Source organism: Lontra canadensis, unplaced genomic scaffold, assembly GCF_010015895.1.
Source record: "Lontra canadensis isolate GAN:19392208 unplaced genomic scaffold, GSC_riverotter_1.0 scaffold227, whole genome shotgun sequence".
Lineage (NCBI taxonomy): Eukaryota > Metazoa > Chordata > Mammalia > Carnivora > Mustelidae > Lontra > Lontra canadensis.
The window spans coordinates 36539-57396 of record NW_022631221.1 but is presented as its reverse complement, the minus strand read 5'-3'; the positions used below and the strand labels follow the sequence as shown (position 1 = coordinate 57396).

At 50.7% G+C, this 20858-nt stretch overlaps 1 protein-coding gene across 1 annotated transcript in view; it reads left to right on the top strand.

Annotated features, from left to right (window-relative positions):
* SMOC1 (SPARC related modular calcium binding 1) overlaps positions 1 to 20858 on the top strand; it is a 97189-nt gene that overhangs the window by 45383 nt on the left and 30948 nt on the right. The window lies entirely within an intron of this gene.

Genomic DNA, 20858 nt, shown 5'->3' with positions numbered 1-20858 from the left:
CCAGGTTGAATCTTGGCTTTTGATTTTGTGCCCTGGAGGACTGAGCCATCCTCCCTGCCTTAGGTTCCGGGTCAGGTGACGGGTCCCCATAACTTTGAAAGCACTGGGAAGGGAAAGTGGAAAGAATAGGGCTCTGGGGGCTGGGCTCTTGTCGTTTCTCACTCTCGTGGCCTCCAGTCCTAGAGGCCCTGCAGAGCATCAAATGGCCTTTTCTTCAGAGACCGCGGAACCCAACTTTTGTCCCACAGCCAGCGCTCTGAGCAATTCTGTCAAATCACTCCCAAATCAGCCTCCTTGATTCATACTCTGCGCTCCCCAGTGGGGCACAGTCGGGGACCATGGACACCTGCCCGGCTCTCAGCTAACGCTCCTGGGGCAGAATGCCACATAGGCACCAAGTGACTGGTCTTGGATGTCGAATGGTGGGAAGTACATCGGAGTAAGAAGATCTCACTGAAAGCCGTGTTCCAGCTGTTCTTTATGTGGGGACCTTGAGGATGTTCCTTGGCCTCTCTGAACCTCAGTTCAGGTGCCCAGGACCGCGCACCCATTGCCGTGTTACGACCTGGGCGACAATAATGGCCATTTGTGAGCACTCACTCAGTGCCGGGCATGATTTTGCCTTCTTTACATGCCTTCACTTTGCTTGTGCCATCCTTATGTACTGGTTCTGTCGTCATGCCCGTTTCACAGCTGCGGGAACTGAGGCACAGAGGAGTTAAACAGCACATCTAAGGCCACAAACAAAGTGCGTGCGAGGGGTGGAAGCTCTGCACTTATTTCCCCTGACCACTTGAGATAATATAGGCAGAATGTGTTTTGTGAGTGTTGGCCAACTTCCATTGCTTTGGCGTTACCCACCCAGGCAGGCTTCACAAGGTCTGGGCCCCGGGGCTTGGTTTTGGAGGTCGTTGACATCTGAGCATTTGCTACGTGTGTGCTGGGACCCACAAATGCCAGACAGGAAGGGCCTTGCGATTGCTTGAGAATGTGAGGGGGTTGGCAGGATAGGGAGCTGAGCTTAGTAACATGGTAAGAGGAAACCTCTCACCCATGCCAGAAAACCTCAGAGGGAGTGCAGGATTGCATGGGGCCAGGCCACTTCTCCGGCCACTTCTCCTTGCTCTGGTTTTCTGGAGGGAGGCTGGATGGGCCTGGTCCTCTGTCCTTGCTCACATCTGAACCAAGCGTTTGGCAGGACTGATCACTGATCAAGGTGACTTCCAAGCCACCTTGGCCGGGGGAAATGGAGCAGAGTTCCCCTCTGTCCAGTAACGTGAAGCTAAGAGGGAGGAAACTAGAAACGGAAGAAACAGAAGGCCGGGGTCTGTGTGTGGAAGAAAAGGTGACTGGGAACTGGACAAGGAGAGCCACTGGGTTTTGATGCACTTGGCTTCCTGCCGAAGAGAAGGGATGCTTCTCATAAACCCAGAAAGCTTCAGACCTCAGGCCCGCACTGGACAAGAGACTTGCCCAAGGCCTGGAGGAGACTATGCACTCATAGACTGTGAGTGTTTGCTGCTGGCCCCCAGGCTGGGAAACGGGAGGTCGGGCTGACCAGGGAGCTCGCCTCCTCCTCCAGGAAGCGGGCAGGCTTCCTCAGCTGTGCTGTGCCCATGTGCAGCTCTGATTTATTTCAAATTTTCCTTGTGTGTATCAAAGATGGTTTTTCTTGGCAAATCAAGTCTTTTTCAGAAAGAAAAAATGCAGTCTCCTCATAGCTTGGGTCATCGTAATCCCCTGTTTATGCAGGCTCAGTGTGTTTGAGGCCAGATCCAGAGGCAGCCAGGGGTGAGGGTCCAGCCCAGCCCAGGGCTGGATTTGCGCACTCCGGCGTGGTTCCAGCTCTGGATCTTTCTGGTCATTGGTGCAGGTAGTATGGCTGTATGCCCTAGGTTTCCTCTGTGCCTGTCTTTAGGGGCGCTCTTCAGTGGGCCCTTTATCTGCTTCCTGGGACCTTTATTTCAGAGTGCAACTGAAATAGGAACCCACCGAACATAACAATTTGGGGGAAAAATCTAGATTAATCTGTTTTGCCCAATTAATGTGCTCATCTGGGTAGAGTTACTAATATTACATATCTTCATAGCCCAAATAGTTATATCATGCATATATACATATATATACAAATATATACATGTATATGTGTAAACACATGTACATGTGTGTGTTCACATACATACATACATACATACATACACATACTTCCTTTGCTTATGTCTGTTCTTATTTTCTACCTTCATCATAAATTCACCAAGGATGGGTCAGGAGAACCTACCTCTTTAACTCCCAAGTGATAGAGATGGTATAGGTGCTGGGACAGAGACAGATACCTTTCTGGAGAAGAAATGACCATCTGGAAATCTGTCTACACTGGAGTGGCAACTCTCTGGAGGGTCTGGATCTCTCTAACAGAGGATCTCTTCAAAGGACTGAAGAGACAAGGTTACAAGCTGCATAGGAAGAGACCTTCTAGAGGGCAGGGTCTGCCACAGCCAAGGTCCCTGGGGGCTCTACACCAACCCATTGGAGGAGGAAGAGGAAGCTGGGACCATTCCACATGCTGAAGTCTTTCTCCTCCATTCCTTACTTCCTCTTTCTCCCCCATCGGATTTTGGTCTGAGGGCAGTGGAGTGGTCCTAGCATTTGCAAAGTGCTGGGTGTTGTGCTAAGTGCTTTATAAGAACCCTTTCAGTAGTTCTCGTGACAAATCTATGGAATGGAATTATTCTTATTTTACCCGTGAAGAAGCTAAGGCTCAGAGAGGTTAGATGACTGTCCTGAGGTCACACAGCAAGTAAGTGGTGGTGCTGGGATTTGAAATCCTGGTCTGATTCTAAAGGTCACGGTCTTAAATACTGTGCTAGCTTGGCCACAGAAATGCCTGAGAAACCAAGTGCCTTCCAGGGTGCTGGGATGAGTGTGTTAGACAGATGTTCTGGAAGCCATTTGAAAGTTAATCCCAGGACAAAGGGTACTGAATCTTGGAGGCTTCTTTAGGCATCCAAGCCCCCAGAGAGTGGGGGGTGGGGCAGAGAGCCAGCTATGTGATCTCCAGTGGAAAGTACAATAAGGAGTTTCTTGGGGCTGGATTAAACACAGGTGGGACTTCTTATTAGTCACTTGGATTTTGGCCAGACTCCATGGGGCTTGTTTCTCGGTGTGGACATGGAAGGAGGCAAGGCCCGGGGCGGGATGGTGGGGCGGGGGTTGCTTCAGGCTGGCAAAGGAGAGAAGCCTTCCTACAAAGAAACCTCTTTGTGGTATGTGCACCAAGCTGGGGATAGTCACTTTTCTGGAGGTTCAAGTAAGGGCTGGTACACGACTCCCCAGGGAACTGCTTAGCTCTACACCCACTGTGGTCTTCATCTAAGGAGGTGGGGGCAGGCCAGGGGGGTGTCACGGAGCCTGAGAGAGCAGCCTGAGCCCTAGGTCTGCTTCTGGGTCATTCCTGGCCCTGTTCCATCCTCTGCCTCCACCCTGTCTCCGCCCCTGGAGATGGACACCCCTGCTGGCCCCCTTCTCATCTCTGCACATCTCTGGCCAGGTCACCGGGTGACTACAAGGTTGGTCTCATGAGTCAGCTGCTGGGCCACCTCACCTAGGAGGTCTGTGTGGCATTTGTCTTATGCCCAAGATGTTTCTGAGGGAGGCTGGGTCTGTGCTTGGGGCGAGGGTCAGGGGGTATTGAGTATTCTGTGGAACATTAGTTTCAATCGCCCGGCCCAGGCTGTGGCTTTGGGGAAGGATCTTTCCCTTTGGCAGCCGACAGGGTGCAGAGTAACACCACCCAGCCACTTCCCCACGCTCCTGGGTAGGAGCCAGCAGCTGGGTCCCTGGGTGGAGTTGGGAGGGTCAGAGGTGTGAGGAAGGGGGCCCCCTGGGACACTAGAGCCCGAGTTGCTGGCCTCCAGGGTCTGGGCTTGGGAAAGCTCCCTCTCCAGGGGGACCCACAGAGACGGTCCCAAGAGGAGCCTGGCTGGCGACAGAGTGCTCCTGCCACTCCCTCCCTGACTAGGACACTCATCGGGCCTGCAGTGCCTAAAGCAGCGGCTGTTGGCCTGGAGCAGGGAATGCAGGAGGTGACCTAATTACATCGCGTTATACTAAGACAGGCTGGAACCAGAAGATGGGGACAGCCATTTCCAGAATCTTCCTCTAAACCACCTCCCGTATTGATTCTTTCTTTCCATCCCCACTGCCACCGGGTAGCCCAGGCCCCTGTCAGCACCTCCTGCCTGGATTTCCGCCAGGGCCTCCTCACTGCCCATTCTGCGTTTACTCTCTCGGCCGCCAGCCCTTCTCCCCGCCGCGGTCCGAGGAGCCAGCGGAAAACACCAGTTTTATGAAGTGACTTTCCTACACAGGCCTCCACGGGGGCCTTCTGGCCCAGTGGAAGGGGGAACCCCGCTGCGCCTTCATGCCGACCTTCCTAGGCAGCTTCCTGCGCACTCTCTCCCTTCCTCCTCTGGGCCGTGAGCGCGCAACGATTTACCCTTCAAGGACCCCACATCCTACCCCCTCCGAGGGGTCCTCTGTGGCCCCAACTCCTTCTTCTCCCAGATCTCCTGCCCCACCTGCTGTCCTGCTTCAGACGACCAGTCTGGGAGGCCCTAGGGTCTCCAGTGAAAATATGTGGAACTGTGGAATGCAGTTTGAAAAACCCTGATTGAGTAGATAACGGAAGTAATAATATAGTGATATCTTAAGATTTACCAGGAGCCTTTCATGAGCCAACTTACTCTTTCATCTGCAGATCAACCATTGGCAGAAATGGTTGGCAGAAAAGTCTATGCTTTTGACACCTGCATTTTCTGCCAGGGGCAGACGACCCTCCCAAACAACACCTTCTTGGCTGTGCCCTGTGAAAGGCTCAGATCTGGTTCCTGCTAAAAACATCACTGCTGTCTGACAGTTGGGGTTTTGAGCTAGTCTGGTATGCATCTTGCCCCCTACTCATAAATGAGGACAAACCCTTTTCCCCCACATCAGAAATAGAATGGCATGGCCTCTGAGCTCTGTCCCTGATGTTTTTACCTGCTGGAAACAGCTCTCAGCCAGGTGAGATGGGAAGATGGAGTGGAACTGGACCGCAGGAACCGGAGGTATTGGGTCCTGGGAAACTTTTTTGCTGGGGACCAGGTGCCATGGCCTGGGAAGGATCCCAAATCTTTGTTTTGTCTCACTCTTCCCCACTGCCCTCCTGTCCCTTTTTTTTTTTTTTTTTTTTTTTTTTTTTTAAAGGGATTGGGAGGCAGGAGGCAAGAATGTGGTAGCTGGGTCATAGGAATCTGTATTTTCTTTATTCAGTTGTGCAAGGACATAACCATGTCAGACTGAATTTTTAAAACTCTGAGACTTTATGTAGCCCAAAGCTAGATCAGGTGACACTTTTTTTTTCTTAAAGATTTTATTTATTTGTTTGAGAGAGAGACAGCACACACAGAGGAAAAGGGAGAAGCAGACTCCCTGCTGAGCAGAGGACCAGATGTGGGGCTTGATCCTAGGTTCCTGGGATCATGACCTGAGCCAAAGACAGATGCTTAACGAATTAAGCCACCCAGGGGCCCTTTCTCTCTCTCTCTCTTTCTTTCTTTCTTTCTTTCTTTTCGTAGATCAGGTAACCCTGTGGGTCCTCACATGGTGTGTTGGCCTGTGATATTGTGGAGTCATAGGTCTGTCTCTGGGTTCTGACTGTGTGAACCTGAGCAATTGCTTGACTTTCCTGAGCTTTGGTTTTCTCATCTTCAAAGTGGAATGCAAAATATTACGTCTTGGGTTGCTGTCAGGACTGATGAAAAGAGTTCAAATATGATGCCCAGCACTGTACCTGGCACCCAGAAGTCATACAATAAATGAGAATTCCCCCCAAATTTATTTCTGCAATGCCTCTGCCTCTCCAACTTTCTCTTTCTGCTTTGAAAATGTCGCTGGGCAATTAGGTGTTTTATAGTCTAGGTTAGGTAAATATAGTCTTCTTTCTTGGAACTTCTGCACTAAAATATAGTGTTTTTTGGTGGATACTGAGACTCCAACAGATTTAGATCTGGCACGGAGAATCTATTTAAAGCAAAGAAGCTTCTACTTTAAGCATGTTCTTCCAATATGCTTTAAAACGCATCAGGGCTTAGGAGGATATATCTATTGAGGTAAAAAGGGGCAATTTAGAAATCGTCTTTTTCTGCTTTCCCTACAAGGATAGTTTCTTGGATAAGATCAAACGTTCCAGTACATTACCCTTAGCGCTAATCCTCTTGGAGGCCAGGCTGGGAGGCAGTTATCTCTGGAACTTTTTTTTTTTTTTCAAAGATTTGTTTTTATTTTGAGGGAGCAAGAGCACCTGTGCAAGCACTAGTGGGAGGGGCAGTGGGAGAGGGAGAGAGAATCCCAAGCAGACTCTGCTCTCAGCGTGGAGCCCATTGCAGGGCTCGATCTCACAACACTGAGATCACCACCTGAGCCGAAACCAAGAGTCAGATGCTTAACTGACTGCATCACCCAGGTGCCCCTCATCTCCGGATCTTGATGTGGCCTGAGTACTCATGCTAGCTGGAACTACACTGTCTTCCGGCGGGTTCTCCGGGTTCTCCTTTGAGTCAGTCTGTTTTTCTGGGTTAGCTAAGGAAGAGCATCATCTCTTCTGGGGGCTGGGTAGCCGTGTTGTGATTCAGACCGAGAAGAGCCTTCCACAAGGTATCTGCTGCACGTGGGAGGCATGTGCTACTTCGGCCCACCCCGTCCTTGAAGTCCGCCTGCGTCCTGACTTGGTAGCCTGGCAGCCCCAAGGACTTAGAAGGACGTCATGCATATGTGATATACGAACTGCAGGGTTATAGAGACCCAGCACAGCCCCCGTACGTCATGTCAGAAAGCCCAAGAAGCCCAATTCCTTGCTTGGGTGTGCCCCGCAGTGCTCCCAGATAGACTCAGCCTACCCTCTGCCCTATGGTTCTCCCAGGCTTGCTTACCAGACGCCAGCTGCTCGGCACAAAGGTAGGTGCCCTCTCCCTCAGATTGTCTGGCCCGGTGTTTGAGGGAAATGTGGATGTAAGGGTTATGAATGTCTGGACTAAAAGAAAAAGATTCCCTAAAGTAAAATACAGGCTTTATCCTTCAAAGAAAGACTTTCTCTGTGCCTGGGAACAAGAAGGGCTGGAAAGCAGAAGAACCATTCTCTCTCTCCCACAGGAGGGGGCTTGCTTTGGTTTTCCACTAATCTTCCATTCCTGCCTGTAGAATTTGACATGGTTCTATTTACTTTTCCTTGGCCCAGTTTGGGTCAACAGGATTTCTCCCCTGCCCAGAACAGCCGCACGCTTGTGTGAAGTCAGACGTGAGCCTGGGCTCTGGACAGCAGTAATTAATCCTTGTCTGAGCAATGCAGTGGGGATTTTCAGCCCAAGATGGGCTGACAGCACTGGGGGTTTTACATGGCACATGGCTGTCCTGCATGGGCCAAACTATTTCTTTTTCTCTTTTGTCTGTAAGCGACTTTACAGGCAGTGTGCGTGTGTGTATGTGTGTGTGCACGCGTGCACATGCGCCTGCACGTGTGGGTGAGGGCACGTGTGTGTATGTGTATGTGTATTTGGTGATCTGGAGCCCAGCCCCAGAACAGCAGGACCTCAAGATGACCATGGAAATAGCAGTAAAAAAACACACACAGTGTGAGCACACACAGCCCAACACAATTCGGGGACAGAGCAAGACTGAGATTTCCTCTTGTTTGTTTCACTCTCTGCTTGCTCAGCCTTCATCCCCAGGGCTTAGTGCTGTAAGGGGGTGGATTTCCCCAAGTGCCTCTTCCTCTGTTATCTCCCTTGTCTATAGAAATCGCCCCACAGTGTAAGCGGATATGAAAATGAGCCTGTATATATATATGCCATAGTATCTTGACCGAATGAAAGAGGCATTAAAATGATGGTTTCCCTTTGTGATAATCACATGGCACTGAAAGTACACTAGTTTCTGCATTTAGTTATGAGGGAACCATGAAATAATTCCCAGGAGCCTAGAGGGTGTACCACTCCTGCCCCTTCCTTCCACCATGTTTAGACTTTGCGTGGGAGTGTTTTATCTCGGTGGGCTGCGGTGGGGCTGGTGTTGATAATGAGAGCAGTTGATGGTATTGCAGGATATGTGAGTGGACACATACCTTCTAAGGTCAGAAAACTAACAGCAGCAGCACGAAGAATCCCAACCTGTGGTCTTGGGAGGGCTCAAGGCGGCCCTCTGGCAGGATGAGAAAGGAGACTTGGCCAGTGACTGTTTTTCGGGTGGAGTTAGTCAGTCCTAAAGGAGGCTTGTGGGCCTCTCCACCACCCAGGATGCTGGGGAAGGGGTTGCTATTTGTGTAAGGAGTGACAGCAGGAAGCACACCACAGGGTGTTGGGCTCAAGTGGCCCAACTGGCCTATTGTAGGAGGAACCAGGAGCGTCCGCTCATGACTTCCGTGGGTGGTGGCAGGGCTCACTAAACGGGGTCTCCATTCACTTCCTCTAGGGAACATATTGTCATGTGGAAGGACTTAGATCTGAGAGTGCAAGGCAAATCCGTGAGGGGAGGGAAATAGACTTCCTGTGCTGTTGCTTTCTCAAGTCACTTAGCTGGCAGCTCTCTTCTTCAATGTGCTTGACCCCAGGCTCTTGAACCAAAGCTAGTGATGGTGCCCACCCCCCACCCCAGAAGATAGTTCCGAGAGTGTGTGCGTTTGCACACACACACATGCAGGCGTCCATACCGTGGACACACTCATACTCCTTAGTCTTGAACAGATTCAGCTGACTAGCTCTTTTTGGGGAGAACTGTCCAACTCCCACCCACCCCAAACTCTCCATCCTCCTCTGGGCCAAGTGTCGTGAACTTTATTTCTGCCACATTCTGAGCTACTGAGGGATTTTATTGACCAGCCTGGGAGCCTGACAACCATACGCGGTGTCACTATTGTGGAAAACTGATCTCCAGATTTTCAGTTAGCCTTTGCAAATTCTTCCTAAGCTTGGGGCTGCTCATTTTGACTTCCACAGCCTGCGAAGTAGACTTCACTCCCATTTGTCTCTGTCCTTACAACGGATATTTCCAAACCTCTTCTGTCTGTGTCTAACAAAAATGGCACCACATTTACCTTTACTCCCAAATTGCAATGACTTCAAGACCCTCATCTGCTCAAACAGCATTGGGGTGCTTTAACTATTTCCACAAATTAGTCATGATTTTCCCCTTTGCCCAAAGGAACCTCATTACTGGCAGTGCCCACCGTGAGAACACCAGAGTCTGTACCAGCGGAATTCTCTCCCACTGCTGCCAAAGCCGTTGACTCAGTTGCCAGAGCTGGGCTGGGTTTCATGCAGGGGTGGGGAGAAGACCTGTCTCCTTTCTGTGTCTCTTTGTCACCTAAGCCCTCGAGGAGCTCTGTGCATGCCTAGAATCTCTCCAAGTGATCTTGAGTCTCTTGAACATCTTTTTCAGGTTCTGTACCTCCCACTTTGCCCAGAGCCCCATCCAGTCTCCTGTGAAAACAATTCTGTTTCTGGGACCTTGTCCTTCCAACCAGAGGGGCTCAGTTACTGCCCAGCACCCAGCTTTATTGGAACTAATCCCAGACACCCACCACCCCCATAGTCAGTAGCCCTGATCCTGACCAATCTCCTTGCTCACTCCCCGAGTCGTAAAACCCATGTCACATATCCCTGGGCATACAAGGCTACTAGGGACAGTGGGACAGAGTATGGGGGGGCAGGGCCAGGGTGTACAGGAGTCATGTCTGGGTCCCACTGCCACTGGCCAGCATGTTCAGTGACACATTAGATATTCCCACTCATAGCAACACCCAGTGAAAACTTGGAGCATATCCCTGGGCAGAGCCTGTGAGAATGTTCAGGATAACCTCGTAAGGAGCCACCGGCCTGGACAGAATAAATCGTTCCTGCCAGGTGGAGAGATTGTGCTCATGTAGCAGATCCTTACCACCTGTGTCCCTGGGATACACACACAGCTGTTTGGTTCTTGGTGCTCTTGGCTCATCCAGTGGGCATCCCCAGCCACTTCCTCGGCTCCCGTATGCCCCTTCTTCGTTGCTGCTGCATGTGGCTCTCATAACTTCCTGATCAGTCTCTGTGGTCTTTCCTACCTCTGACAGGGATTTCCACAGCTCGGGTCTGACCTTTTCTTTTACTTCCTTCACTGGCTTCCAATTCTTAAAAAGAAAGGAAAGGAGGAAGGAAAGAAGGTGGTAAGGATGGAAGGAAGGAAGGAAGGGAGGAAAGAGAGAGGGAAAGAAGGAAAGAAGGAAAGAAAGAAAGAAAGAAAAAAAGAAAGAAAGAAAAAGACAACTTGGAATTTTCAAGACCCTCTGTGTTCTTGCCCCCAACCTGGCCCTAGAGCCTTATTTCTCCCTAAATGGTAATTCCTAATCTTTCATTCATTTATTCATTCATTCGTTTATTTATTTATTATTTTAAAAGATTTTTATTTGTTTATTTGACAGAGAGAGAGACAGTGAGAGAGGGAACACAAGCAGAGGGAGTGGCAGAGGGAGAAGCAGGCTTCCCACTGAGAAGGGAGCCCCACGTGGGGCTCGATCCCAGGGCTCCTGGACCATGACCCGAACCAAAGGCAGATGCTCAACAACTGAGCCACCCAGGTGACCCCCTAATCTATTTTTTAAAATGAGTTTGTGGGGCGCCTGGGTGGCTCAGTCCGTTAAGCATTTGCCTTTGGCTCAGGTCATGATCGCAGAGTCCTGGGATCAAGCCCTGCATGGGGCTCCCTGCTCAACGGGGAGTCTGCTTCTCCCTCTCCCTTGGCCCCTCCTGCCTGCTCTTGCTCTTTCATGCTCTCTCTCAATTAAATAAATCAAATCTAAAAAGAAAAAAGATAAGTTTGCTTCTTTACTTCTGCGTACCTGCACTGTTGCTCAGGATGCCTTTCTGATATCCCTCCCTGTTGATGGCGTCTTCTCTGAGAAATCCTCCTGGGTCCTTCTAGTCTGAATGGACTTCTTACTCGGACCCCACAGAACAGGGGGGCAGCTGTTCTGTCCTCAGCACTCAGCATAGCCCAGGGGCATAACAGGTGCTCAGTCATTCTTTGCTGAATGGATGCCTCTTTTGTCTTTCTTTTCTTTCCTCTCCTCTTCCCTCTCTCTTTTTTAAAGAGAGTTAGCTATTTGGACTTCTTGGCACCCTATTTTCAAACACGCCATCCTTTTGTCTGAGACGTGGGCTTTGCTTCCTGGTTGCTAGTGTTGCAAATTCAGTCCCTATGGAACCAGCTGTGTACATGCTAGTCTTTGCGACTAGCTCAGCTTTGGAGGACAGGGCCTTTGTTCTTGCTTTTTTTCATAATCCCCAGTGCACCTAGCAAGATGCCTGGTAATCTGAGGCAGTAGGCAGAGAACTCTCCAGAAACCTCTTTTACAGCCTATGGGAGGTCTGATGTGCCATTCAAAGCAAACGTGTTTTGGCATTATTTTTCTTTAGTTTTATGGTTATTTTTGGTTATTGAGATATGATCTACTTACAGTACAGTTCACCCTTTTTAGGTATACGCTTTTTTATGATTTTTAATGTTTATGTAGTTGTGTGACCACCAACATAACCCAGATAGAGACTAGTCTCCCCACCCCCATTCTCTCACACTTCTCCTCCTCCCTCCAACCCCGGGCAATCACTGATATCTGAATAGTTTTGCCTTTTCCAGATTGTCATATAAATGGAGCCATGCAGTATGTGGCTTTTTGAATCTGGCTTCTTTCACTTACAATCATGCTTCCTTTTTTTTTTGGAAATTTGATAATGCGGACCCTAACCCACACTTTATCTGCTCCACATTTCTCGTAGACTGTCCAGGGGCACGCACGGGGAGTGGTCAGGTCTGTGCGAACTGCCAGCGTATGAGTCCCCCCTACCTTGCAGTATTATTAGTACTTCTTTGGACCCAGGGTCCCAGCTGCTTTGTCAAACTCACTGACCCTCTGTCCCCTCCTGTCCCCTCCTGTCCCCCACAGTGGCACCTGGCCTAAGACAACCTCTCCCCTGGGTCCTGACCAGTCATCCCCATAGCTGTGGGGGGCACGGTGGAGGGGGTAAGCTGGGTAGATGGGGTGGGGTGACCACTAAATTCCTCCCTTGGGGAGGGAGCCGGGTGACAAAGGTCAGGCCTCTCCTGGCTAAAACAACAGAAGTGGTTCCAGCTGCCGAACAGCTGGAGGGGGACGTCTGCTTTCCCTCAGCAGCGTGAAAAGCCCTTTAATCGGGGTGCGTGCTGTTGTCAAGCCCGCGGTGAAGGTGTGTCGAAGAAGAGCAGACACCGGCGAGGCTGCAGACCTCCCCTTCCCTTTGACCTCCCTTATCTCTCCTCCTCCATCTTCTCGGCCCCACTCCGAAGCCGCCAGATCTAGACCCTCCTTCGCACCTGTGTAAATGCAGTGGCTGTGGGGTCAGGGAAGGGTGAGAGCAAGCTGGCAGAAATCGGGATGTGGCTTTTCCATGCAGATGATGGATTAGATAGCGGGTGGGTGAGTGACGTTTTAATGTGAAATGGCTCTTCATTCCCAAAGACGCAAGCCCCGGGGGAAAAAAAACCAATGTCCGGTTTTGCAGCTGGTGAGGCAAGTGACAAGAGGCGGATAGTCCCTGCTTAGAGAGTCAGAGGCTGAGCTACAGCTAGACATCTGGAATGCAGTTCTCTACTGTTTGTTCCAGGCACTGGCTTCAGGAGCGGCTTTTTTCTCCTTTCAGTGGCAAAGAGTTACCTCCCAGAAATGCTTTGTGGTGCCTGAGCTCTAAACCCTTGAGCTGGGCTTTGACTTACAAACATGATGGGAAAAATAGTCCTCCCTGAGGAAAGCTTGCTTTGCCTGCGACCTTTGTCCTCTCCTGCCCACCAAAGGACACCGGAGACCCTGGGCACCACTGCTAGAGCCAACAAAAGAGCCCCCGCCCCCCCCCCACCTCCCCCACCCCAAAGGAGGCCCCTCGAGGTATAGTAGAAAGAGTCTGGCCCTTCCAAGGCAGACATAGAGTGTGCTCGGCCACTCACTAGCTTGACCTGGCTGGGGGCCTTGGCTTCCTCCTTGTCCATCAGCTCAGCCAGTATTTCTCCAGCACCCACTTTGGGCAAGTCTCCTGCTGGGTACTAGGGATCCAGCGGTGTGGCCCCCAGATCTTGGTGCCTCGGCAAGAAACGTACAGTGGAACTGCTGGTCGTTGAATGACAGTCGTGACACAGACCACAGTGGGAAAAAACTGTCAAGGAGGCTCATCACAGGAGTCCGGTCTGGGAAGTCAGTGCCTCAAGGAAGCAGCATTTGCACTGAGATTGGAAGGATGAAAGGAGGTATGAGGTTGGGGCACAGTCCACAGAGAAGGACCAGCAGGTCCTGAGGCAGGAAGGAACAGTGCCAGGGGGGCTCACTGGGGGCCCGGGTGTGAGGGGCCTTCACTGTGCTTGTCATCTACACAGCAGGTACACAGGTAGGGGTCCCTCCCCTTCCTGCTCCTTCCAAGTGGGTATCTGCCGTCTGGGCCGGGAGACTCACCATCACTTACAATCTTAATTCTGTGGAAAAGTGAATTCAGGGTGTCAACAACCTGACATATAATGAATCATTGATACCATTTTATCATCTGGTGGTTGCTCTTAGTCAAGTGCTTGCGTAAGGCAGAAGCAGGAAAAAGCACGGTGCTCACCATGCTGGCTGTTAAATTAACACAGTTTTCTGCCTTGACACACACCCATTTCAGACACAGCCAGCCTGGGCCTCTCAGATTACTGCCTACCTTATGGAGGGGACAACTGATCTGAAGGGGAGCAGGAAGGCTTCTGGGGGCCTGCGTGAGGAGCATTCCCACCAGGCCAGCCTCGCTTGGCTGCTTCATGATGGCATCTGCCGTGGGGATGTGGGTCCTGCCTCAGCCACTCTGGTACATTCCTTCAATGTCTTTGTGATTTTCTTTAATTTGAGGGGAAAATCCTGTGTTTAATGCACGGCTTTCCTTATCTAATAGATGTTCCTTAAAAGGAAAGAAGAGAACAAGCAGCTTATATTCCTCTATGTGTTTGAGAGTTTTAAGTTTTTGGTAGTGGTTGGCCAAAGATGTCTCTTTCCAGGTGCCTGGGTGGCCCAGTTGCTTAAGCGACTGCCTTCTGCTCAGGTCATGATCCTGGAGTCCCGGGATCGAGTGTGGCATCGGGCTCTCTGTTCAGCTGGGAGCCTGCTTCTCCCTCTGACTCTCCCCCTTCTCATGCATGCTCCCTCTCTCTCTAATTCTCTCCCTCTCTCTCAAATAAATACATAAAATCTTAAAAAAAAAAAATCTTTTTCCACAGTACTTGTTTTTTTTTTTTTTTTTAAAAAAGGAGCTTCTTTTATCCAGGATATGTTTTCGGTAAGGTTTGACAGTCACCCCATTCCCCCTCAAACTGGTATCGAACCACTCTTGTAGATCAAGCACTGTGCGAGGCCCTGCACAGCCACAGAGGGCAAGGCGGTCCTTCATACACACGGGAACACACACAGATGATGGTGTAGTGTGTTGAGGGCTTGGGTGAAAGGGTGAACACAAGGTCCCAGGAGCTCCAAGGCGCTAAGTAATGGTGGCGTTTAAACACAAAAACATTTGCTCTTTAGGATGATAACCTCTGTGGGCTATGGAATTTGGATGGGAATGGGGAGGAAAGGGTGGAGGTACAGTCAGACCTCTAGGCAAGAGAGAAAGGACTGAATGAAACCATCATGGATGAACAAGGAAAGCCTGCTGGAGAGGGAGGCCCAACCAGCCCCAATGGAGGCACCAGTGAGGGACCCCACAGGGACTGTTCCAGCCCCAGCCAAGCTCCCAGCGGAGTACAGCCCAAGTGTGTTATTTCAGTTGGCACCATGTGGAGCAGAAGAACCTCCCAGCTGAGCCCCGCCAACCCATGGACTTGGGAGAAATGATTAGTTGTTTAAAGCCAACGAGTATGGGGCTGGTTTGCTTTGCAGCAACAGATAAGCAAAGGAAAAATATTGAAAGTGAGTGGCAGAAGCTGTGCTATGCACACACTTGTTCAAGAGAAACTCAGATCAGTGGAGTCTGACCTGTGATTTTTGAACCTGATATCATAAAGGGGAATGCCCCTTGCCACTTGCCACAATGTGGCCCCTTGCCACACCACAATGTGGCCTTCACATTTCTAAGCCCAGTGGGTGGGTCACCAACCCCTCTTCTACACCTCAGAAAAACTGAGACATATGCATGTTACCAGGAAAATGTTGACTTGGAATTTCAGCTACTGGTTAAATCAGCATAGTACAGGTGGAAGTTAAGACCACAAAGCCAATTCTATATTATAAAGGAGGGCATTTTAGGCTGCCTCTTCTGTTGCCTATGTCGTCATGGAAACCTGGCAGTCAGTCCAACCGAACACGGCTTGTGGTACTGGCGTGGCCTCTCTGTGCCAAAACTGAGGCAGAGTTTGCCTGCTGTGCTGCTGGAACCTGAGGGCTAAGATGGGCATACGTGCATTTCAGGAAGAAAGGCTTGTTGGTCTGACTCTGATTTCGTCTACCTCCATCTCTATGGAGAAGATGGCCCCCAGCCGGTGGCTTACTTTTCCACCAGGAAGGATGGATTGTTTACGTGTATTTCAAGGGCTTGTCCTACTTTACAAATGTGAGCAGAACACAAACTGCCGTGTGTTTGTTTTGGAATCATTCACTCCCCAAGGAGAGAGGGTGGGAGTAGCAGAGGATTGCAAACTCACAATTGTCCTGGCCCCTTTTGTTTGGTTTCCGTATTACACAATCATATTTAGCATAATTGTTTTGTTTTTGTTGTCTTTTGGTTAGGAAGAAGGAAGGGAATGTATGTGAGGATTTTTATGAAAATACTGTGCCCTATCCCCCACCACCCCCCAAGGGAAATGGTTCATGCTTTGTCTAGCTGGAGAGACAGCTGTCACCCGCCCAACAACAAAATCTTCCTGCAACCGTGGCTGCTTTTGAGCCCACGACAGACGTCTGTGGCTCTGGGGTTCAGGATCCCCCAGGGTGACTCAACTCCTAAGTTTGGTCTGCGTGCCTAGAGAACTGACCCAGGCCACAGGCTGGCACTTGGGACTTGTAGCCTGAGCTCCTAACTCCCACAGAAGAGAGGAAAAAGCCACCATTGTGACTTCAGGTAGACTGAGGAACTTCTGGGCTGTGGTGCTGTTGGTCGATAAGTTACGAACCGATTTCATGACCAGCTTCAAAATGCGGAACGTGCCCTCAGGCTCTGCTTCTCTTTTGCCTTGGTCCAATGAGTCTTAGCCTGGCTCAACCAGGAGAAACTCCAGGGAGGATGAGCCTTTCTCCCTCCCCCTCAGTAGCCATGCTCTTGAACACAGCAGCCCCTAGCCACATGTGGCTATGCAAATTTAAGCTAACTAAAATTAAATGCAACTAAAAATTTAGTTCCTCCACGGCATTAGCTACATTTTAGTGTTTAATGGCTGCATGTGGTTTGTGGCCACCGTGTTAGACAGCACAGACAGAGAACATGTTTGTCATTACAGAATATTCTGTTGGACTGTGTGGCTCTTAGCGTTGCAGAGTCCCTAGGACTCAGCGCTCTCTAGGTCCTGCAGTATCCTGTTCCCTTGCTGGATGGCCACTGCCGGCTCACTTGTCTCCACCCCAGAGTGCAAGCCCGGTGTGGGCAGGACCCGGGTGGGTGTGTTCTGCCTGCCAGGTCTCGGGCAGGGCTGGGTGCGCCGTACTGGCTTACTGAAGACAAAAGTCGATGAACCGATGGGTGAATAAGCTGATTTTGTGGACCCCAAGTGATCCCGTCGGGCCCTGGAGCTTTGGGTGACCCACTAGGGCATAGTCATCCTATTAAAAGTCCATTTTATAGAACTCATTGCCTTTTTTTTTTTTTTTTTAAAACAACCACAAATACACACAGTTCCTGAAACAGATGAAAATAGGACACCACAGACCATGGAAGAGTCTTTTAGCAATGGCCCCATGCCGTCTCGCAACTTTTTTCCTTGGCCTCAGGGACCAGTAATTTCTAGATAGAACCTTTTGGGAGCCCCTGTGGAGGTGGGAAGGATCTCCGTGTGTTGGGGTAGGTGGGGCTTCTTCTGAAGCTCTTTAACCTGTCTATTTGCAGACAGAATGTTCCCCCAGTCGTTAAGCTGGTCTCTGGCACGGCTGCCACAGCGTCTCTGTTGGCCCAGAGCTAGCCATTTCCAAACCAAATTTATGGCTTGTAGTTCAATGCCACGGTGACGCCCATAGCTCTCCTCTCCCGTGCGCCGAGGAGGAGAGAACAGGGCGATCTCCTTCGGTTTGAAAAGACACTTTGTCTTTTTCGATCCCTGCTTTTTAAAGTGGACAAGGGCCCTGTGAGGAGCTTCTCCCAGGAGGCCTCGGGTGCCCGGAAGGCAGGCATGTCTTGTCTGGATCTTTAGCGGCTGGTGGCTGGCACACAGTAGGCTCTTGGTAAATCGTTTTTGATTTTGTGAATTCCGTTTTGCAACTGGCTCAGAGCTCCTACTTGCGGCCTTGCTCTGGAATAATGAAGAAGTGCCTTTGGGTGTAGTTGGGAGCAGAGCTCTGAGCCAGGCTGGGGGTGTCAGATCTGACCCTCACACAGTACATGCTTGGAGGGGTCACTGGGCTTTGTTTGGTCTCCTCATCCGTAAAATGAGGATTGTAACTTGCCCTGCCTCATAGGTTTAATTCATTAACGTATCATAAGTGAGACCTAATTATCAGCTTTTATAATTATTGCTCTTGAGGCTACGCCAATCCCTTTGTGACCAAGGATGAGTTCCTTAGTTTTCCCGGGCTCTGGAAGATACAGATAGTTCTGGGGCTCCTGCGTGGCTTAGTTGGTTGAGCATCAGACTCTTGGTCTCAGCTCAGGTCTTGATCTCAGGGTCATGAGTTCAAACTCCACACTGGGCTCAGTGCTGCGCATGCTGCCTACTTAAAATAAAAAGAGAAAAAAAGAAGATACAGATATTTTCATCCTTGTCTGACCATGAGCAAAGAAAGGGCATGTTTTCCCTTGGCCCCTGCTGATTCCCATGGCAAAATCACTTAACAAAACAGGTCTTACGAGCAGGTGTCACTTCAGGTAAGTGGCTCGTGGGTGCACAGGTGGGAAGACAGTTGTGTGATAACAGCAGCGCCTTGGCCTTCTTTCAGACAGTCTTGGGGTTACAGGTTGGCCTGGAAACCGGGGTGGGAGGATACCAATGCCACCCTCTGGCTGGGGACTGGCTCTTCACCAGGCAGAATTACAAAGCCAGATCCGGCTGCATTTCTAGGCTGCAGACATTTTAGGAATGGGGCTGGGAGGGCCACACAGAGGGAGGAAGGGAGATGTTTGAGGCCAGCTTTGCTGGTTGCAGCCGCCTGTATCCTGTGCCCATTCAGGAGCCTGTGGCCGGGGCTTCCCAAACCTACCTTATCCAGCTGGACCTTTGTGTTCCAAGTTTTCCCTGGTGCTCAGTCAGTCGTAGATGGGAGGCCTGTAGTGGCAGAGGGCTCTGGGCGGGGTAGGAGAGAAAAGACCCACCTACCTCTCAGTCTCAGAGACAACTTAAATTTTGAGGTGGAGCCAGGATGGGAAGCTGTGGACCACCTCTGCCTGCCTAGTGATGCAGGGTAGACAGGGGTGGGGCACAGCCCAGTGATCTCCTGGGGTGGCGGGAGCCTGCAAGGTCAGGCCGGTCACACGGCCCCATCTGGTGTGGAGGCAGCACCACATGGAGAGGCTGCGACGAGATCACGTTCATCCTTCAAATGCTCGGGTTCCCAGCTTTGTTCTAGATGCCGGGGATGCGTTCACAGGCAAGAGAGACGTTCTCCTTGTCTTTGCAGGGTTCAGAGTTGGGGGCTCCACCATTAATCAGATCACACAGCTCATCCTCACAAACTGTGTTCGGTGCCGCGGAGGAAAAGTGAGGCGTGAAGGGTTATGATAGGGCACCTGTGAGAGTCAGGGAGAGCCTCCTAAAACAGAAGATATGAGCCGAAATCTGAAGGAGGGGTGGGAGGGAAGTGTGTCCAAGGGCCTGGAGGGAGGAGCAAATGTAGCGTGTCTGGGAAATGGAAAGCAGGCCAGTGTACCTGAGCAGCAGTGAGCAAGGTGGGGACGAGGCCATAAGAGCTGAGGCCAGGGAGGGGCCCCAGGGTCAGAGTCTGCCAGGCCTAGGAGACCTCGTGGAAGTCCCCAGGGGTGATGGGACACTGCTCTAGGGTTTAAAGCGGGGGCAACCCGAGGGGAAGTAAGGCGGGGGATCCCACACAGAGTTGAGGTGTGGGTGGTGCCACCCCTGATCGCTATCCTGTGAGCTTCAGCTCTTCTCTCTGTGTGGTGGCCTGGGAGGCAGCGGGCTTCCTCTGGATATGGCTCTCTGCTGTGTTGGTTTCAATCCCAGAACGCTGGACTCATAACGCTGGACGCATTTCCCTCTGGGCTTGGGCAGGACTCAGGTTGGGCCCGTGCATGTGGGAGCCCCAAGGGTCTGCAGGGAAGACAAGTTGCACTGTCGATCCTGAGGTGGCCGGCATGGTTTTAGCCCACAGCTGCTCCCTCCCTGTGCTGAGCAGCCAACACCCAGGTGGGAGGTCAGTCTAGCGGGAGGTACTGGTTTTATAGTTGGGAGGTGGTCTGAGCACTAGTGGATGGGCCTGGACTGACTAGGAATTTGGCCAGTATGGGGGGTGGGGGTGTTCCTAGTGCTCTCTTGAACGGAGTGATGCTGCCTCCAGTCTCCCTCTGCTGTTCTGGAAAAGGGTCAAGTTCTCATTTATTTGCTTTGCACAAAGGGCCTCAAGATACACCTGAAACAGGGGTCGTATTCACACCTCCCCTAAACCCTATGAGCTTGTCATGATTATTCAGTCAACTCTAGTATCACCAATGGCCAGATGTGCGCTCGTGACATTGCCTGCATTATGGTGAGATATGCATTCTGTCATCTTGTGCTGGTAGAGAGCCTTGAGTGGGCCTAGAACTCTGGTATTTAGGGATGGCTAAGAATGGATCCAGCTCTCAAGGCCCATGCAACCTAATCATGGGTTATTCAACAGAAGCTCATTATTGTATGATCCAATTATTATTTTCCTGCTGTATCGTATAGTTGCTAATAGGGGTTCACTGATAAAAGTGTTCATGGTCAAGTAAGTGGGAGATGCGTTGTCTTACATGCCCCTTGATCTGCTTATCTCTTGCTGTGTAACCAGCTACCATAAAACTCAGTGGCTTAGCACAATGATGTATTGCTATCCCTTACAGCTCCCTGGGTTGACTGGGCTCAGCTGGGCGATTCTCACTTGGGGTGTCTCACACAAATACTTACTTCCATCTGGTAGCTGCAATCAGAGGAGGGTGGGCGCGGGGTGGACTCATCAGATGGCTTCTTCACTCACTGGGTCTCTGTGCCTGGGTTGGTGGGGCATTTCTGTCTGCCCGTGGCTCTGGCACATGCTAACTTGGGCTTCCTCATAGTGTGACAGTTTCAGGGCTGTTAGGCTTCTTGCCGGGTGGCTGAGTTCCCCCAGAGTGAGCGTTGCGAGAGGCCTGGGAGGAAACTGGAAAGCTCAGAAGTCCCAAATATCATTTCCACAGCATGCTATTGGTCAAATTACTGAGGCTAGTCCAGATTCAAGGGAAGGGAAGTAGCTCAATGGAAAGAGTAGAACACAATTGGCTGCCAGCACGGTCCGTAAGAACGTACCAAACGTGTCTGAGAAGTCGTGCGGTAAAGGAACCTGTTTAACTCAGCGTTTCCCAATCTGATTATTATGATCTTTTAAAATCAGGAAATCCCTTTCTCATAGAAAATCACTCGTATTCTGCCAGAGAGCAGTG